At 41.1% G+C, this 20,245-nt stretch overlaps 1 non-coding gene and 1 pseudogene across 1 annotated transcript; both read right to left on the bottom strand.

Annotated features, from left to right (window-relative positions):
• Positions 1 to 7,025: 7,025 nt before the first annotated feature.
• LOC104660218 overlaps positions 7,026 to 20,245 on the bottom strand; it is a 78,763-nt pseudogene continuing 65,543 nt past the window's right edge.
• On the bottom strand, positions 16,900 to 17,001 carry LOC115894396. Its single transcript, XR_004054524.1, has one exon. It is a non-coding gene; the product is annotated as a U6 spliceosomal RNA (small nuclear RNA).

Here is a 20,245-nt window from a genome sequence, read left to right as displayed (position 1 = left end):
CCTGCCTTCACCTCCCAAAGTGCTGGGATTACAGGTGTGAGCCACAACACCCAACCCAGGATTAACAATTTTTACAACATCAGAGTCCAAATTCCTATAATCATGTATACAATTTGGTTAATAAATCTTATTAAAAAAATTAAAATAGATTCTCCATGTTAATCACAAAATTGAGGGTCATGAGTTCTAAGTTTGTCAGTGCATTCTCAATTTCTTCACTAACCAATATTTATTGAACCACCATATGTATAAGATAAGCATATTGAGCACAAAAGGTTGTGTCTAAATGAGGCCAAAAGAAATAAAACTACAAACTATATATTATTCAATCAATTAGTTCAGAGGTTGGCAAACTTTTTCTGTAAAAGGCCAGATAGTAAATATTTTAGGCTCTGTGAGCCATAAGGTCTCTGTCACAATGACTCAACTCTGCCATTGTAGCACGAAGCAGCCATACACTATAGGCAAAGAAATAGGCGTGGCTCTATCCTTGTTGAATACACAGGATGCAAAAAAACAAAACAAAACAAAAAACAGAAATGACTTTCTTCCCAGTGAATTAACTGACTACAGATAATTAAATAAACTATCCAACTATATTGTATAGTTACCTTCTGGAATTGCAGAAATTGTCTACGAGCTCCTTGAAAGCTGAATTTCATTGCTCTGTTGATTCAGATGTAGTTCAAATTGCTTTCATTCTTTCAGCATGTTACCATTGAGCACTTTTCTTCTGGATATAAAACTTTTTGTTTGTTTGTTTCTAGTCTTCTTGAGTTCTAGCAGGAAGCAGAGGGCACATTAAAATGTTTAACTTTAGGCTGGTTCAAACAAAAAAAAGCATTTAAGTGAAAAGAAAGTAATGAAGGGATGATTTAGAGAGGCATGAGAAGGTAAGTGAACCAACACGGGAGCAGGGAACCACCCAAGGATGAACAATAGCAATGAGCACTTCTCACCCCTAGGCCTGAAGGGGCAAGAGGAAGAAACTGTGCTGCCAAAACCCTGAAAGACCTGGAGTCTTGGAAGAGGAGTCACTAAGTAGGAACTGTGTCCATAGAATGTGGAGCCACTGCCATAATCATGATGCAGAAGAAAGGCAAATAAATATCCCAATCTCTCTGTACTCCTCACTTATATTTCAGGCCAGTGTTTCCCTTCTGGCTGAATCCCCTGGAAGCAAAGAATAAGAAACCCCGTATGATGGTGTCCATAGAGGTCAACTTTCAGGGCACAGAGGACAGAGTGGGACCAGAAGCCCCAGCAGAAGACTGTGTAGTACAGAGCTGCCTGTGAAAGGTATGGAGAACACCTAGAACCATTTCTGTAGATTTTCTGAAAGTCATATAAGAAGGTAATTATTTCCAATTTAACAGAAGCTTAAGCTTTTGGTAAAATGTCATGAAGAGATAGAGGCAGCTGATAAGTACGTTAACAAACTGCCATAACGTTTATGGCATATAGGTCAACATCTATGATCTATTGCTGCAAGATATTAATTTTTTTTTGACAGTGTCTTGCTCTGTCACCCAGGTTGGAGTGTAGTGAGTGGCATGATCATAGCTCACTGCAGCCTTGATCTCCCAGGCTTATGCAATCCTCCTATCTCAGCCTCCTGAGTAGCTGGTACTATAGGTGTGTGCCACCATGCCTGGCTAATTTTTTTTTTGAGAGATGGGGTTTCACTATGTTGCTCAGGCTGGTCTTCAACACATAGAGTCAAGTGATCCTCCTGCCCTTGCCTCCCAAAGTGCTGGGATTACAGGTGTGAGCCACTGTGCCTGGCCAACAATTTTATTTTAACTGACAAATATATAGTATCACTGTCCTGCAGTGTCTTGCATATAGTATGTGTTCTGTATTAGTGGAATATGTAAATTTGTTGAATTAATTAATTTTCAATCATTATGAAATTAACATAGTAGGCCGGGAAGAGTGGCTCACACTTATAATCCTAGCACATTGGGACGTGAAGACAGGATGATCGCTTGAGCCCAAGAACTTGAGACCAGCCTGGGCAACATGGTGAAACCCCCTCTCTACAAAAAGTACAAAAATTAGCCAGGCATGGTGGCGTGCACCTATAGTCCCAGCTACTGGGGACACTGGGGTGAGATGATCACCTGAGTCCAGAAGTTCAAGGCTGCAGTGAGCCGTGATCACACCACTGCACTCCAGCCTGAGCCACAGGAGACCCTGTCTCAAAAAAAAAAAACAAAGAACAAAAAACAACAACAACAAAAAACACAAAGGGGCCAAAAAGTCTCCTAACAAATCTTTTTTTTTTCTAATCATCAGCTAGATTGCCTATATTTTGCAATACATTCATCATGTGAGGATTTCGACTCTGAATTGGGAAGAAATTATTTGTATCATGGATCACAACTCCTACACTCTTTTTATGGAAATTTACTAGTAGACAGACCTCCAAGCTCTGGATTGGATTTATTTTGATCCCAGAAGGCAGCCTACTCTTAGTTTTAGATCTCAACCTCCTCATTCTGTTTAGTTTAAGACATTGCAGTAGTATATCTATTTTATTATGGTAGCTACAAACAGTTTTGATTTAGTCACAATTTTGAATTCCTCAACTGTCTCAGTCTTTTTTATTTCCGCTTTTATTTACTATAACCCTATGATTGAATATTTTTTAACAAGGGTCATAAGGACAATGGCCATATTTTTCCTGCAGTGCAATGTGAAAGCATTTTTCTCTTACTCAATTAGCAAGAGCATATCAAATTACGTAGAATTGGCAAAACTCGACATGATTTTTGCGAAGAGCAAATCCTGCTGAACTAATTTCTTTCTTTTTTTTTTTAACCAACTGCAAAACCTGGCAGATGGTTTAGCAATGATCACCTCTGCAAAATATCAGCTGTGTCTACTTACTGGTATATACATCATGTGTTTTTAAATGTACTGCAATTTACAAGTCTGAGGTAGAATCATGAGAGGAATACCTTCTTCTGTCACTGTGTGAATGCTAATCTCAGCAAACAGGCATAAATGAGACTGGAATTGGTTATTGAGTATGCCACGTACACACAGACTGTAGATCATCCTTTGTCTCCAGAGAAGCAGGAAAGTAGAATTCCACCTGGCTTAGAAATAGGTGACCTCGTGCAACCAGGATTTCTCTAAATTGTAAGTGACATAATATCTCTGTACTTCTGCACCAAAGAACCTTCATCTTAACTATACTACAAAAAAATCTGGCTGCTAAGAGGCAATAGGGAAATTAAAATTCACCAAAAACATCTATATATTTCAAAAATAATCTTTTAGTAACATCTGATGCTTCCTGAACTTGTGAGAAGCACCATCTACAAGCCTTAGCTGCAATGTCTGTCTAAAATTTTACACAAGGTGTTTTGTTCAGTATGAGAACTCTCTAGTTCCTTTTCTTTGTTCATTTAACAAACACACATTATGAGTATTTACTGCATACTAGGCACTGGAGACATGAAGATGAATAAGACATTTTCTTTTGACACACGAACCCTCAGAGACCTTGTAGTCTGCTAAGGAATACAAACTGATTATTCTAAAAACAATTCTATCTGTAATATATGCTATTTGTGGGAGAAACAAGGTTCAACAATGGGGAGTCAAGAAAGTCTCCACAGAAAGATGACTTTTGAGCCAGGCCTTGAATGAAAAGTAAGGTTTAATGGGGAGTGGAAGTACAGGGAATTTCAGGTGGAAGAACCACCAAAGCAAAGCATCATCAAGGTATAGAAGATTATATTGTGTTTGGGGAGCCATGAGTAGCTTGGCGTGGCTAAAGAAGTTTCCAAATGTGGATAATGGTGAGAAATGAAAGTTGAAGTCATATTGAGAACAAACCCAAATATCACACTAAAGAATTTGGCCTTTTATCCTGTGGATCATAGAGTACAACTGAGCTTTAAAAAAAAAAAAAAAAAAAACAAGGGAATGATATCAGATTTCTCTTTTAGAAAGAAATTTCTAGCAGCAGTATAGTAGGGGGATTGGAAAGAGGTGAGACTCTAGGTAGAGAAACCAGACAGGAGCTCCTCCTACTAACATTTTATAGTTTCAACTTGTACTGCTTTTGTTTGTCACAAGTTTAATACTGTCTGTTTTGAACTTTGCTGAGACAGGAGGTTTGAACACTACCATCAAGTCAGCAACTTGTTCATGTTGCCCTCTATTGGTAGAAAGGAAAAGAAATTACTATCAAGGGCATTATTTCACATTTCATTTGTTGATGGTATTTCAATTTTCCTGAAATAAGGTTTGTTATGTTTGGTAACATTAAAAAAATATGCTGGCATTATATTAAAATTACAGGAATACCCCTGAAATTACACTTTGAGTAGCAAGGGGATAGTGTAAACAGTAACAACCACAGTAGATCAAAGAGAGAAATAAATATGGTCTAGTATGGGGACCTCTCTCTAAACTTCACTTGCCTCTAATAATATGAATAACCATGTCTTGATTTATCTGCTTAGGATACACATACAGATATATTTTAAGAAAACAAATTAAGACATCATGATTTTAAGTATAGGCACACCTTGGAGTAGTTTCGTTCTAGACCACTGCAATAAAGCGAATATCGCAATAATGCAGGAGATACGAATTTTTTGGTGTCCCAGTGCACAGGAAATTATGTTTATACTATACTATAGTCTATTAAGTATGCAGTAGCATTATGCATAAGATGTATATACATGCATTAAAAATACTCTTGCTAAAAAATGCTAATGATCATCTGAGCCTTCAATGAGCCAAAATTATTTTGCTGGTGGAGGATCTTGTCTCGATGTTGCTGGCTCCTAATCAATCAGAATGGTAGTTATTGAAGGTTAGGGTGGCTGTGGCAATTTCTTCAAATAAGACAGTAATGAAGTGTGCTACATTGATTGACTCTTCCTTTCACGAAAGAGTTCTTTGTAACATGAGCTGCTGCTTGATAGCATTATACCCACAGTAGAAGTTCTTTAAAAATTGAGTCGATCCTCTCAAACCCTGCCATTGCTTTATTAATTAATTTTATGGAATATCCGAAGTCCTTGTTGTCATTTCAACAACGTTCATAGCATCTTCACTTGAGAGTCCATTCCATCTCAAGAAACCACTTTCTTTGTTCATCTATAAGAAGTAACTACTCATTCGTTCAAGTTTTATCATGAGATTGCAGCAGATCAACTATTTCTTCAGGCTCCACTTACAGTTCTCTTACCATTTCCATCACAGTTACTTCCTCCCTGAAGTCTTGAATCCCTCAAAATAAACCATGAGGGTTGGAATAAACTTCTTCCAAACTTCTGTTAATGTTAATATTTTGACCTTCTCCCATGAATCATGGATATTCTAAAAGGCATCTAGAATGGTGAACCCTTTCCAGAAGGTATTCAATGTATTTTTTCCAGAACCATCACAGAAATCACTATCTTTGGCAGCTATAGCATTATAAAATGTATTTCTTAATGTGATATAATGAAATATATATTTGGGGTTTTTTCCCCATTTCCTGGCACACAGCTCCTAAAATCCTTGGAATCTCCGAAGTGCTGTCTTTTTGTACAGCTAATGTTGAATAATAGCTTAAGAGTGGGAGTGGTCACTGGAAAGACCAATGATTAGAGGATTGGGACTCTCAACCCCATCCCCCAACCTCTGGTGAGGGGGTAAGGGGACAAAGGTCAATTGAACACCAATGGCCAATGGTTTAATTAATCATGCCTATGTAACAAAACCTCTCTGAAACCCAAAAGAGCAGGATTTGGAGAACTTCCAGATAGCTGAATATGTGGAGGTTCCTAGAGTATGGTGCACTTAGAGAAGATATGGAACCTCCGTGTTCCTTCACCTGTACCTCATTGTATACTTCTCTTCATCTGCATCCTTTGTAATGTCCTTTATAATAAACCAGTAAGTGTATTAATAAATGTTTCCCTGAGTTCTGTGAGCCACTCCAGCAAATCAATTGATCCCGAAGAAGGGTTGTGGGGACTCCAACTTGAAGACAGAAGTTCACCAGGCCCAGACTTGTGACGTGTGTCTGAAGCTTGGGGATTAGTCTTGAGGACTGAACCTTCAACCTGTGGGATCTGATCTGTCTCCAGGTAGTGTCAGATTGGTGTTCACTGCTTGTTGGTGGGGAAAAATCCCCACACATTTAGCCACAGAAGCCTTCTGTGTTGATTGTTGTGGTGTGAAAACAAAGGGAAAAAACACTTTAAGAGTTTTTCTCCAAACAAATAATAAGATGAAAGTTGAATTATTCCTTGATCTGTGGGCTGCGGAATGGATGTTGTTAGCAGGCATGAAAACATTAATCTCCTTGTATACCTCCAACAGGGCTCTTAGGTGACTAGGTACATTGTCAGTGAGCAATGTGATTTTTATTTATTTATTTATTTTAGACAGAGTCTCACTCTGTTGCCCAAGCTGGAGTGCAATGGCGCAATCTCAGCTCCCTGCAACCTCTGTCTCCCCAGTTCAAGTGATTCTCCTGCCTAAGCCTCCTGAGTACCTGGGATTACCCACATATGCACCACCATGCCCGGCTGATTTTTGTGTTTTTAGTAGAGATGGGGTTTTACCATGTTGGTCAGGCTGGTCTCGAACTCCCGACCTCGTGATTCACCTGCCTCGGCCTCCCAAAGTGCTGGGATTACAGGCGTGAGCCACTGTGCTGGGCCCTAGCAATGTTATTTTGAAAGGAATCTTTTTTCTCCTGAGCAGCAGGTCTCAACAGTGGGCTTAAAATATTCAGTAAACCATGCTATAAACAGATGTACTGTCAGGCAGGCTTTGCTGCTCCTTTAATAGAGCACAGGCAGAGTAGATTTAGCATAATTCTTTTTTTTTTTTTTAACTAGGCAAAGAACTTTATTAACCTTTGTTTCAAACTTGATTCCCAGACTTCTTTGGCTTAATTAGCTGCAAAGAATGAATTGCGTATAAGCAAAAACTGAAAAGAGCTGCAGTGTCCAAGGGGCTTGGACTTAAAAATATTAGAGATCTAGATTTTTATCAGATCCATAAACAAAAATTTCTTAAAAAGCAGTCATAATATAAAATAGCAGCTCCCAGTAACTTCAAGTTTTATCTTCAGAAGTTGACTTAATTCAGTTTGCCTCATTCTTGGAAGCCTCATCAAAATTCTCCACAATATCTGGAACTTCATCATCATCCTCCTCTCCAGTAGCAAGTGGTGCTTTTCCATCCACAGATTGTTTGGGCAGAGCTTCAGTCAGTCTCCTTAAACTAGTCAGACTGCCTGCACCAAGCTCGCTTAAGATGCTGAGTAGCGTTTCTGTCAGCTGCTTTGTCTCAGCATGGCTTGTAATGAATGGTGAAAGTGTTCACTGCCAGAGATGCCTGAACCTTAGGGTGGTTAAAGTGGTCACTGTTCCTTGGTTTGTAAACATATTCAACTCTTCAATACCGGAGATACTGTTTACCCCTAACTTCTTTAAGAAGAACTGAAGTTTTTTAACATCCGCTGCGGCTGCTCTATGAACCACCTTCTTTCTGCAAGAAGTTCCTTTCCCACCTGTGCGCACTTGTGCCTGCAGTTTGTGAGGTTTTCCTGGTTCATGATTGTTTCATCTTGTCGGAGCGGATAAGGGGCTGCCCAGGGGACTAGGGTTCGTGCTCAGCGGGTCTTGGGTGGACCAGCTGAGATTAGGCGCACACACCAATTACGCGTAATTCTTAAGGGCCTTAAAATTTTTGGAATGCTAAATGAGCATCGGCTTCAAGTTAAAGTCACTAGCTGCATTAGCCCCTTCCAGGAATATCAGTCTGTTCTTTGAAGCTAGGCATTGACTTCTCTCTAGCTATGAAAGTCCTAGAAGGCATCTTCCTCTCATAGAAGGTGTTTCATATACATTAAAAATCTGTTGTTTAGTGTAGCCACCTTGATCAATAATCTTAGCTAGGTCTTCTGGATAATTTGCTGCAGCTTCTGTATTAACACTTGCTGTTCACCTTGCACTTTTATGTTATGGAGACAGCTTCTTCATGAAATTTCATGAACCAACCTTCACTAGCTTCCACCTTTTCTTCTGCAGTATCCTGACCTGTCTCAGCTTCACAGAACTGAAGAGAGTTAGGGCCTTGCTAACTCTCTTCCCTTAGATTAAGGGAATGATGTGGCTGGTTTGATCTATCCAGACCACTAAAACTTTCTCCATATTGGCAACAGCCTTTCTCACTTTCTCACATTCTCACTTTCTTAATTGCGTGTTAATTTCTTTCAAGAACATTTCTTAGACAGTGCAGTGGCTCATGCCTATAATCCCAGCACTTTGGGAGGTCAAGGTGGGCACATTGCTTGAGCCCGGGAGCTTTTGACCACCCTGAGCAACACGCAGAGGCCCAGCCTCTACAAAAAATTAAAAAATTAGCCAGGCATGGTGGCTCACGTCTGTGGTCCTAACTACTTGGGGTAGGCCAAAGTAGGAAGATGGCTTGAACTCCAGAGGTCAAGGCTACAGTCAGCCATGATCATGCCACTGCATTCCAGCCTGGGTGACAGAGCAATACCCTGTCTCAAAAAAAAAAAAAAAAAAAAAAGAAAGAAAGAAAAAAGAAAAGAACTCTTCCTTTTCATTCACAACTTGACTGTTTGGCACAAGAGGCTAGCTTTTGGCCTATCTTGGCTTTTAACATGCCTTGAGAAAATGACAACTAACATTAATCTTAGTTGTAAAATTAATCATTCCTGGCTTTTGATGTAAAGTGAGAGACATTCAACTCTTTCTTTCAGTTGAATACTCAGAGGCTGTTGTAGGGTTATTAAGTAGACTAATTTTAATATTGTTGTCTCACAGGAAGGCTGGAGGAGAGAGAGAGAGAGAAGGGAGAATAGCTAGTTGGTGGGACAGTCAGAACACACACAACCTTTATTGACTAAATTCACCATGTTATATGGATGTGGTTCGTGGTGCCCCAAAACAATTAAAATAGTAACATCAAAGATCAGTGATCAAAGCCAGCCATGGTGACATGTGCCTACAGTCCCACCTACTTAGGAGGCTGAGGCAGAAGGATCACTTGAGGCCAAGAGTTTGATGCCTTGGCCTCCCAAAGTGCTGGAATTACAGGCACAAGTCACCATGCCAAGCCTGAAGTTTATTTTGTATTAAATAACTTAAATGTATTATTATAAACCTTCCCACAAATAAAACCTTGGTCCCACATGGTTTCACTGGTAAGTTCTTCCAAACATTTAAGGAAGAAATAATACCAAGCTTACATATATTTTGTAGAAAGAATAATAGTACCCCAAAGATATACACCTCCCAATCCCTGAAAACTGAATATGTTACTTTCCAAGGGGAAAAAGACTTTGCAGATGTGACTACATTAAAAATCTTGAGATGGAAAGAGTATCCTGGATTATCCAGGTGGGCTCAGTGCAATCACAAGGGCCCTTATAAAAGGAGATAAACGTTGTCAGTTAGAGAGTGAGAGAAATTTGAAGATGTTATACTGTCAACTTGGAAGACAGAAGATCTTCAAAGGGATCATGAACCTTGAAATACAGATAGCTTCTAGAAGTAGAAGCTGGAAAAGGCAAGGAAACAGATTTTCCCTCAGAACCTCCAGAAGGAATACAGCCTGCTAGCCTATTTTGGACTTCTGATCCCCAGAACTGAAAGATAATATATTTGCATTGTTTCAAGCTATTAGGTTTGTGGTAATTTGCTATGGCAGCAATAGGAAACTAATACTGGTGGCAGCAGCAGCCCATCTAGAGTGGCTGCTGCCATGATGGCTACAGGAGGGAGGCGCTGCCCAGCCTCCCTGGGTGCCGCTGCAGCTGCTCTGGTGCAGCTCCAGACTCCAGCATCTCTGTGGTCTTGAGTGCCCAGGAAGACCTCGCTTCCCCCTGCAGGCTCAAAAGTGCTTGCTCTCATTGCCTGGTTTCTCCTGCTGTCAGTGCCTGCTCCCATCTCGGAGGTGTGGCTGGGACTGCACACTCCATGGAGCTGGCGGGAGCCAGGGACAAACAGGAGCCTCACCCCTTCTGAGTTAGCGAGGCAAGATCTCCCTGGGTGCAGCTGCAGCTGCCCAAGCCTGGTTTTGGACCTGGGCATCTCTGTGCTCTTGGGGGCCCAGGAAGGCACCCCACAGGATTGAAGTGCCTGCTCCCATTGCCTGGCCTCTCCCTGTTCTCAGTACTCACTGCAATTGTGGAGCAAGTTTGGGGCCAAGTCCAGGAACTGTCACAGTCCAGCCAGGTGGGCACATGCTTGGGGCAGCCCTGACATGCCAGCCCCCTGCCGCCTCAGTCCCCTCCAGACTTTGGGCACCCATGAGTGCAGGAGGGAAGCTGAGGGGAGGCTGAGGGCAGCTCAGCATTGGCTTGCAGGTGTCCCTTGGCATGAATAGCCTGTGAAACATGAACAGCAGAGGGAGGCAGACAGGCTCCTGGGCAGAAGGGAGCAGGAACCTGGTGAAGCCCCACCTTTAGGCAGGAGAAGGCCTGAAAGCTGGGGGCTGGGCTGCCAGTCCTGTGTACTGGAGGCAGAACTCATGGAACCTTTTCCTGGGCTCACCCATGGCTGCCCGTGGACCAATCAGCATGCATTTTGCCCCTCTGAAGACCATAAAAACCCCTAGACTCAACAAGAGCAGGGCAGACACTGGGAAAACCAGCTGCAGAGAGGAGCTACCTTCTCCAGGGCCTCCTCTCCACTGAGAGCTGCAGATGATGGGATGACCAGCTACAGAGAGGAGCCACCCTCTCTGCTAAAGGCTGAATGTTTGTCAGGACAATCTGCCTGCAGACAGGAGTCAGCCACTACAGGTCTCCTCTGAGCTGTTCTAACACTCAATAAAGCTCCTCTTCATCTTGCTCACCTTTCACTTGTCTGTGTACCTCATTTCTTCCTGGACACAGGACAATAACTTGGGCAAAGGTGCCACCAACTGCAGAGATTTCTGGCCAGAAAAGCAATACCCCAAAGACCCTGTAACAATACAGTATATATTTTCAAAGAATAAAAAAAGAGAAAACATTTTCTAACTCTTTATATAAAGCTAATATAACCTTGATTTTTCTTCTTTCTTTCTTTTTCCTTTCTCTTTCTTTCTTTTCTTTCCTTTTCTTTTCTTTCTTTCTCTCTCTCTTCTTCTCTTTCTTTCTCTTTCTTCCTCTCTTTCTTTCTTTCTTTCTTTCTTCCCCTCCCCCTCCCCCTCCCCCTCTTCCTCTTCTTCCTCTTCTTCCTCTTCTTCCTCTTCTTCCTCTTCTTCTTCTTCCTCTTCTTCCTCTTCTTCTTCCTCTTCTTCTTCTTCTTCTTCTTCTTCTTCTTCTTCTTCTTCTTCTTCTTCTTCTTCTTCTTCTTCTTCTCTTTCTTTCTAGTTTTTTCCATTGCCCAGGCTGGAATGCAGTAGTGTAATCACTACGCACTGTAGCCTTGACCTCTCGGGCTCAAGCAAGCCTCCCACCTCAGCCTCCTGAGTAACTTGGACCACAGGCATGCACCACCATGCCTGGCTAATTTGTTTTTAAATTTTTCTTGATTTAGCAATGGGGTCTTGCTATGTTGCCCAAGCTGCTCTCAAGCTCCTGGGCTCAAGCAATCCTCCCCGCTCAGCCTCCCAAAGTACTGAGATTACAGGCATGAACCACCATGCCCAGCCAAGAGCTGGATTTTACATAATATGATGCCAAATGGTTCCAATTTGATCTATTTTTTGAAACGAAATAATTTTTTACTTTTCAATTTGTAAATTTTCAAACATACTTTTGTAAAAGTAGAGAAAATAGTATAATAAACCCATGACTTAGGTTTAACAGCGGTTACTATTTTGCTGATTTTGCTTTATCTATTTACACCTCCCTCCCCCACTTTTTGTCTCCTTTTGCTGATGTACTTTATTTTTATTTTTATTTTTTTTAAGACAGAGTCTCACTCTGTTGCCCAGGCTGAAGTGCAGTGGTGCAATCTTTGCTCACTGCAACCTCTGTCTCTTGGATTTAATCAATTCATGTGCTTCAACCTCCCAAGTAGTTGGGATTACCGGCATGGGCCACCACATCCAGCTAATTTTTGTATTTTCAGTAGAGATGGGGTTTTGCCATGTTGGCCAAGCTGGTCTTGAACTCCTGGCTTCAAGTGATCATCCTGCCTTGACCTCCCAAAATGTTGATGTTACAGGCGTGAGCCACAGCACCTGGCCTTGCTGATGTACCTTAAAGCAAACCTCAGACATGCCATTTCAGCCACAAATACTTCCAGTATGCATCTCTAATGCAAAAGGACTTTTTTCATAGAAACTTTTGAAATCTTCAAAAGTGATGTTTAAATGTGTCTGAATGATTCATCAATAAACGTTTTAAAAAAGAAGAAAATAGGCCAGGTGGAGTGGCTCACACCTGTAATCCCAGCACTTTAGGAGGTCAAGGCAGGTGGATCACCTGAAGTCAGAAGTTCAAAACCAGCCTGGTTTGGTGAAACCTCCTTGGTTGGTTGGTGAAACCTCCTTGGTTGGTTGGTGAAACCTCATCTCTACAAAAATACAAAAATTAGCTGGGCGTGGTGGCGGACACCTGTAATCCCAGCTACTCGGGAGACAGAGGTTGCAGTGAGCTGAGATTGCGCCACCTCACTCCAGCCTGGGTGAGAGAGCGAGACTCCATCTCAAAAAAAAAAACAAAAAAGCAAACGTGGAGAAAGTCAGTTGGTCAATCCAGTTGAAAGGTATACAGCTGTTCCTTTGTACTATTCATGTAATTTTTCTACAGAAATTTTTCAATGAAAAATTGTTTATTCAACAAGTGTTTTCCTTTGCACTTTCAGTTCATCAGTGCCTAGTTAGTAATTCTTTTTTTTTTTTTTTTTTTTTTTTTTTGAGACTGAGTTTCACTCTTGTTCCCCAGCCTGGAGAGTAATGGCATGGCAGGATCTCGGTTCACTGCAATTCTGCCTCCCAGGTTCAAGCGATTCTCCTGCCTTAGCCTCCCCAGTAGCTGGGATTACAAATGTGTGCCATCACGCCCAGCTAATTTTGTATTTTTAGAAGTGATGGGGTTTCATCATGTTGGCCAGGCTGCTCTTGAGCTCCTGACCTCAAGTGGTCTGCCCGCCTCAGCCTCCCAAAGTGCTGTGTACAGGCATAAGCCACCGCACCTGGCCAGCAATTCTTTACATAAATAATCACAATTTTTTATAATTGGTTTTTTGTTGTTGTCTTTGATGGAGTCTCGCTCTCTCACACAGGCTGGAGTGCAGTGTTGCAATCTTGGCTCACCGTAACGTCTGCCTCCCAGGTTCAAGTGATTCTCCAGCCTCAGCCTCCCGAGTAGCTGGGATTACAGGCATCCGCCACCATGCCCAGCTACTTTTTTTTTTTTTTAGTAGAGACGAGGTTTCACCAAGTTGGCCAGGCGGGTTTAGAACTCCTTACCTCAAGTGATCCACCCACCTCGACCTCCCAAAGTCCTAGGATTACAGGCATGAGCCGCCGCACCCTGCTTCAAATTAGTTTTGAAAATATAACTGATATGAGCTCTGCCTCTTGAGAGCTGGCATGAGCCTTGAAGGAAATGTATTTTAAGGATTCAAATGTGTCTTGTGGAATCCCATGGCAGAAGTCCTCAGAAAGAGCATGAGATAAGAAAATGATTATCAACTAGGATCCCAGGAAGTGCCTTCTCATATCCTGCCCCTGCTTCTCTGGTCTCATCTCTCTGCCTTGCAACTGTCTCTACTTTTCAATTCATACATCAGGTTACAGCTGTATCTCAGCTTTGAAGTTTTAAAATTTCTTTCACTCAGGAGAATAGCTCAGTCTGAATAAGAATATTATGGTCCCAGTTTCAAATTCCTGGTAGAAAGAATCTGATGTCCCAGTTTGGGTCAGATGTCCACACGTGGTCTGATTATCTGTGACCAAGGAATGATGTCATATAGTAGAGATATGGTTGTCTGGAGCCTCTTTAAGGAGGAGGAAGCAAGCTAGGTCTTTGTGAGATAAGCCAACACCCAGAAAGGAGCTAATACAATTGTTGAGTGGAAACACAAAAGAGTCATGTATAATGCAATTCCATTTCTGTGAAACAAATCAAAACAAAGCTCTATCTATATATAAATATGTCTATTGCTAATACATATATTAGAAGAGTCTGGAAAGACTTGTAAACAGGAATATATATATTAATATATCTTTTTAAAGTTTTCATTATGAAATAATTTTAGACTTACAAATGAATAGCAAAAATAGTACAAAGAATTCTTGTATACTCTTCACCCAACTTCCCCAAATGTCTAATCTTACATAATTGAGTAAAATGATCAAAATCAAGAAAATAACACTAGTAAATGCCACTAATTCATCTATGAACTGCATATAAATTTTGTCAATTGTCCCTATGTGCCCCTTTTCCTGGATCAGGATGCTATTAAAGATCACACAATGCATTTATTTATCTTCTTACTCTTTAATCTGGGATAGTTTCTTAATCTTTATCTTTTCTGACCTTCACAATTCTGAAGAGTGTGTGCCAATAGTTTTGTAGAATGTCCCTCACTTTGGGTTTGTCTGATGTTTCTTTTTGATTAAAATCAGGTTATATATGTTGGCCTCATGGCTGCAATATTAACTTGGATACTTGATTAAGGTAGTGTCTGCCAGACTTCTCTATCGTAACATTATTTTTCCCTTTGTCATTTAATAAATATCTTCTGGGGAGATACTGTGACACTATATTAAAAAATCCCATTTCTCCTTTTAGCCCACCAGTTTTAGCATTTGTGAATGACTCTCGCCTGAAACAATTTTTACTCTAGTGTCTGGCAAATGGTAATTTTGTTTCCATCACTTCTTCATTTATTACTTGGAATTCTACTGTAAAGAAGAACTTCCTCCACTCCCCCAATGATTTATTTATTCAACTTGTTATCACTCTGGACATATGGATATTTGTTTTATTCCATGAGTTACAACCTATTACTATTTATTTTGTTGCTTAAATTGTCCCTGATTTGTCTTGGGATCTCCTTCAAGTTGGCTCCTATGTTCTTTCAACATGCCCCATCATTTTTTCAGCGTTTACTTTTTGGCATCATGACATGTTCCAGGCGGATCTTGGTTTTTCTCTGTTCCAGTTCTGGAACCAGACATTTCTTCCAAAAGTTCTGGTTTTAATTTTCTTTTCTTCTCTCTTTTGAGATAGAGTCTTGCTCTGCTGCCCAGGCTGGAATTCAGTAACGCGATCTGGGCTCACTACAACCTCCACTTCCCGGGATGAAGCGATTCTTTTGCCTCAGCCTCCAAAGTAGCTGGGACTAAAGATGTGCGCAACCACAACCAGGCTATTGTCTGGTATTTAGTAGAGATGAGGTTTTGCCATGTTGCCAAGACTGGTGTCGAACTCCTGAGCTCAAGTGATCCTCCCACCTTGACCTCCCAAAATGCTAGGATTATAGGTGTGAGCCAATGCCCTGGCTGTCCTGATTTATTTCCTTTTCTCTTTTATCTTTTGTAAAATTGCATATTTAAAACAAGATCTGGCATCAAGCATGTTCATTGCTACTGATATTCCAATACCTGGAGGTAGGTAATATTTTTATCTGCATTTCATAGAAAAAAAATGTGAGGCATGAAGAGGTTAATGCGGCTATTTATTAGGTGCTAGAGCCAATATTTGGACCCAAGCAGTCTGACTCTAGAATTCATGTTTTTGTTTTTGGTTTTTTGAGACAGAGTCTGCTTCTGTTGTCCAGGCTGAAGTGCAAGGGCATGACCTCCGCTCACTGCAACCTCCGACTCCCAGGTTCAAACGGTTCTCCCTGCCTCAGCCTCTTGAGTAGCTGGGATTACAGGTGTGCGCCACCACGCCAAGCTAATTTTTGTATTTTTAATAAAGACAGGGTTTCGCCATGTTGGCCAGGCTGGTCTTGAACTCCTGACCTCAGGTGATCTGCCCACCTTGGCCTTCCAAATTGCTGGGATTACAGGTGTGAGTCACCATGCCTGGCCTCTTAAAAGCTTTTTAGTAACTGAGAGAAGTAGAAAAATCATGGTGTCCACATTGCATGTGGTCACTACTTGACCTGGCACTTTATATCTGACAGACACTATGTGGAGTGAGCTATTACCAGCAATCTGTTCATGCTACCCTCCAGTAGGCACAGCACATAGGCTATGTTCCAAATAGGCCATAGGTCTCCTCAAGAGCTAAATACTACATATGACATTTGTTGAATCATTTTACTGTCCACAAGATGAGATATAATCAGAGGTATCATTCATCTGGAAAATCTCTGAGCTTCTTACCTATAGGTGGTGATTAAATGTGTAAACAAGCTGTTTTCCCTAGTCCCAAATTCACCCGATTATAATTAAGGAAATTCGTTTTGGTTGCAATATTCACTGCTATAGCATATTGGTGGCTTTTTCTGAATCAGTGTTAGCCTACATTTGCTTATAAAAATCTTCAGGTTTCCATTTTAGTGGTATTGCTTGAGGAAAAAAATCCATAAAATTCTGATGCCAGCTATTCTACACAGTTCCATCTACTGAAAAATATAAAGTGGATCAAAGTTTATAGACTACAAAATCTTAATGCATGGAAAGCTTGAATATTTCTTGTTTTTTATAACATCCAATTTAATACACATAAGCCAAAGATTCCAAGTATAGAAAAGTAGGAAAAAGAGAACAGGAAGGGCAGATGGGGCTGTGGCAACTACAGTTTTGGGCAGTTTTGTAACACCGCTTCTTCTGCTGCTGCTTTAATAAGGTATAATTGACAAACTTGAATTGTATATATTTAAGGTGTACAACTTGATGTTTTGATACATGTGTGCGTTGTGGAATAATCACCACAATCAAGCTAATTAACCGTCACCTGACCTAATTATGTTTTTGTGTGTGTACATGATGAGAACACTTCAGATAAAATATATAGACTGCTTTGCAAATTTTCATGACATCCTTGTGCAAGGGCCTTGCTAATCTTCTCTGCATTGTTCCTATTTTATTTTATTTATTTATTTTTAATTTTATTTTATTGTTGAGACAAGGTCTTGCTTTGTCGCCCAGGCTGGAGTGCAGTGACGTGATCTTGGCTCACTGCAACCTCTTCCTCCTGGGTTCAAGCGATTCTCCTGCCTCAGTCTCCTGAGTAGCTGGGATCACACGCACGCACCACGACGCCCAGCTAATTTTTGTATTTTTAGTAGAGACGGAGTTTTGCCATGTTGGCCAGGCTAGTCTTGAACTCCTGACCTCAGGTGATCCGTCTGTCTCGGCCTCCCAAAGTGCTGGGATTACAGGCGTGAGCCGTGGCGCCCAGCCTAGAATTCACATTCTTGACCACTATGCATATCTTATTAATAAAACCAAGGAAGCTAGCACAGTATAAACCAATCTTACCCATATATAAATGCAGTTTTCTAACTAGAGATATTAAAGAATTAAATGTAATAAAAAAGCAGAAAATGCATAAAAAAGAATTAAATGTAAAATCTCAAATAATAAAAAGAAGGAGAAACTATAAGTGAATATTCAGTCAATCTCAGGCTGAGAGAAAACTCTGTGAGAATACAGTTGTGCACTCCCCAGCTGCATCACTCACTTTAGCATATGCCCCTAACTTTAGCTGTGGCAGGAACCAGTTAAAAAAGGAAGTTGGCACTGTGTGCATTTTTTTCTCAGGAATCATGGCTTGTCTGACTGTTTGAACTCTCTTTGCATTGCCTTCTCTGTCAGAATGATTAACTTTGAATTAGAACTTTCTCTTTTTATTTATTTATTGCCCTGTCTGAATTTGGCATCCTGACCCTGGACTATTGGTCTCAGCATTACTGACCCAGAAACTCCATAGGAAACTGACCTGGTAATGATTCTCTTGGCCCCATTCACCACAGCCTCAGGCCTACTTCCAGCCCAGGGACTCAGGGCCCCCCATCTGCCTGAGGCAGGAGTATGTGGTCAAAAAAAGAATAGAAAACACACATCCAAGCAAACATAGGAAAAGATGGACAGGCTTGACTAAACGGTAAAGTGTAAAATGATTATTCTTCAAGATAACATACAATTCTATGATTCTATACACACGTATGTCCATGCATGCATACGATAATTGACTTCTCAACTGCTAACATTTCTTGAGTACTATTTGCTCAATACTACTCATTTTTCCATAAATTTATGTTTTGAAAAATGTCAAACTTACAGGAAACTTTAAATAATAGTACAATGAGGCAAGGTGCAGTTGTTCACACCTGTAATCCCAGCACTTTAGGAGGCCCAGGTGGGAGGATAACTTGAGCTCAGGTGTTTGAGACCAGCCTAGACAACATAAGGAGACTGTCTCTACAAAAAATACAAAAATTAGCTGGGTGTGGTGGCAAATACCTATAGTCCCAGGTACTCGGGAGGCTGAGGTGGGAGGATTGCTTGAGCCCAGGAGGTTGAGGCTGCAGTGAGCCATCATTGTGCCACTGCACTCTAGCCTGGGTGACTGCAAGACCCTGTCTCAAAAAAATAAAATAAAATAAAATAAAAATAAAAAAGAAGAAGAAGAAAAATAAATAGTACAATGGACAGCTTTACATTCTTTACCAAGATTCAGCAATCAAGAATTGACTTTTCCCATCGGATTTTAATATTTATTGTTTCTTCCCAAAAATTCATGTGTATTTTGCATCTTGTCACAGGCCATATTTCAGGGGTGCCATAACCACTCCTCGTTTGGTGTTTTTTTAGAAAGACTCAGAAGGCTCAATATCAGGTTATATTCATGGCTAAGACTTATTACAGCAAAAAGTAGACAGTAAAAATTGCAGAAAGAAGATAGGCATTGGGTAAAATCCAGAGAGGTCAGATACACACTTTCAAGTTTTTTCCAACCAGAGCCACACAAGACATGCTTTCCTTCTAGCAGAATCTCTCTACCCAATGCAAGTCTCAGGGCCCAAGGCTTTTATGGAGGTCTGGTCACATGGGTACATTCTGCTACATGACCATCCTTGACAACTGAAACTCAGGGCTCTAATAATGAAACCTGGCATGCATGATCAGTCTTGATGTCTGTGCAAAGCAATTCTGACAAGCTAGTAGGACATAGTTCATTGCTTTAGGTGCATACAACAAAATCATCAACCTTAGCATAAAGAGCCTTCCAAGGGCCACATACCTAGGGTTGACCAACAGTCAATCATGGGTCCAGGTTTCCTTGGAGATATGCAAGGACAGAGCAACCAGAATTGCTGTGTAAATCTCTCATATGATACCTTTGGTTTGTTACATTCCTGCCATTTGAATTGCCTTTTCTTTTCTTTTCTTTTTTTTTTTTTTTGAGACGGAGTCTCACTCTGTCGCCCAGGCTAGAGTGCAGTGGCACGATCTCTGCTCACTGCAAGCTCTGCTGCCTCCCAGGTTCATGCCATTCTCCTGCCTCAGCCTCCCTAGAAGCTGGGACTACAGGCGCCCACCACCACGCCCGGCTATTTTTTGTATTTTTTTAGTAGAGACGGGGTTTCACCGTGTTCGCCAGGATGGTCTTGATCTCCTGACCTCATGATCCGCCCGCCTCAGCCTCCCAAAGTGCTGGGATTACAGGCGTGAGCCACCGCGCCCGGCTGAATTGCCTTTTCCAGAAGCCTAGTTCAAATTCCACATTCTCTCCAGCACCTGCCCAAGGCCCTTCCTGGAGAAGCTACTTCCTAAACATATGCTCAGTGAAGGAACCTTGAGTGATGTCTTCACAGACCTATTCAACCCAGGGATCTCTTCCTTTTCAGTGAATTTTCCCCTTATTTTATAATTAGTCATATAATGCCTAGGAATAGCTCTTGTGTTATTATCTGATATTGCCATTTAATTTTTCAAGTTTATATTTTCTCCTTAACCACAGGCTAAACAACAATCATCTTTTAGGTCACTTTGTATATATTTTGCTGCTCCTAGAACAAAATATAACACTTAATAAATATTTATTAATGCTAATTGATAACTGGTCCAAAAACTACCCTCCTACAACTTAGTCTTTAACATATAAATAATAAAGAGCTGGGCACGGTGCCTCAAACCTGTAATCCCAGCACTTTGGGAGGCTGAGGCCGGAGGATTGCTTGAGGCCAGTAGTTTGAGACCAGCCTGGGCAACACGGTGAAACCCTGTCTCTACTAAAAATACAACAATTAGCCGGGCGTGGTGGTGGGTGCCTATAATCCCAGCTACTTGAGGGACTGAGGCAGGAGGATCACTTGAGCCTTGGAAGTCGAGGCTGCAGTGAGCT

Source organism: Rhinopithecus roxellana, chromosome 17 (genome assembly GCF_007565055.1).
Source record: "Rhinopithecus roxellana isolate Shanxi Qingling chromosome 17, ASM756505v1, whole genome shotgun sequence".
Classification (NCBI taxonomy): Eukaryota; Metazoa; Chordata; class Mammalia; order Primates; family Cercopithecidae; genus Rhinopithecus; species Rhinopithecus roxellana.
This window is presented reverse-complemented; position numbering and strand designations above follow the sequence as displayed.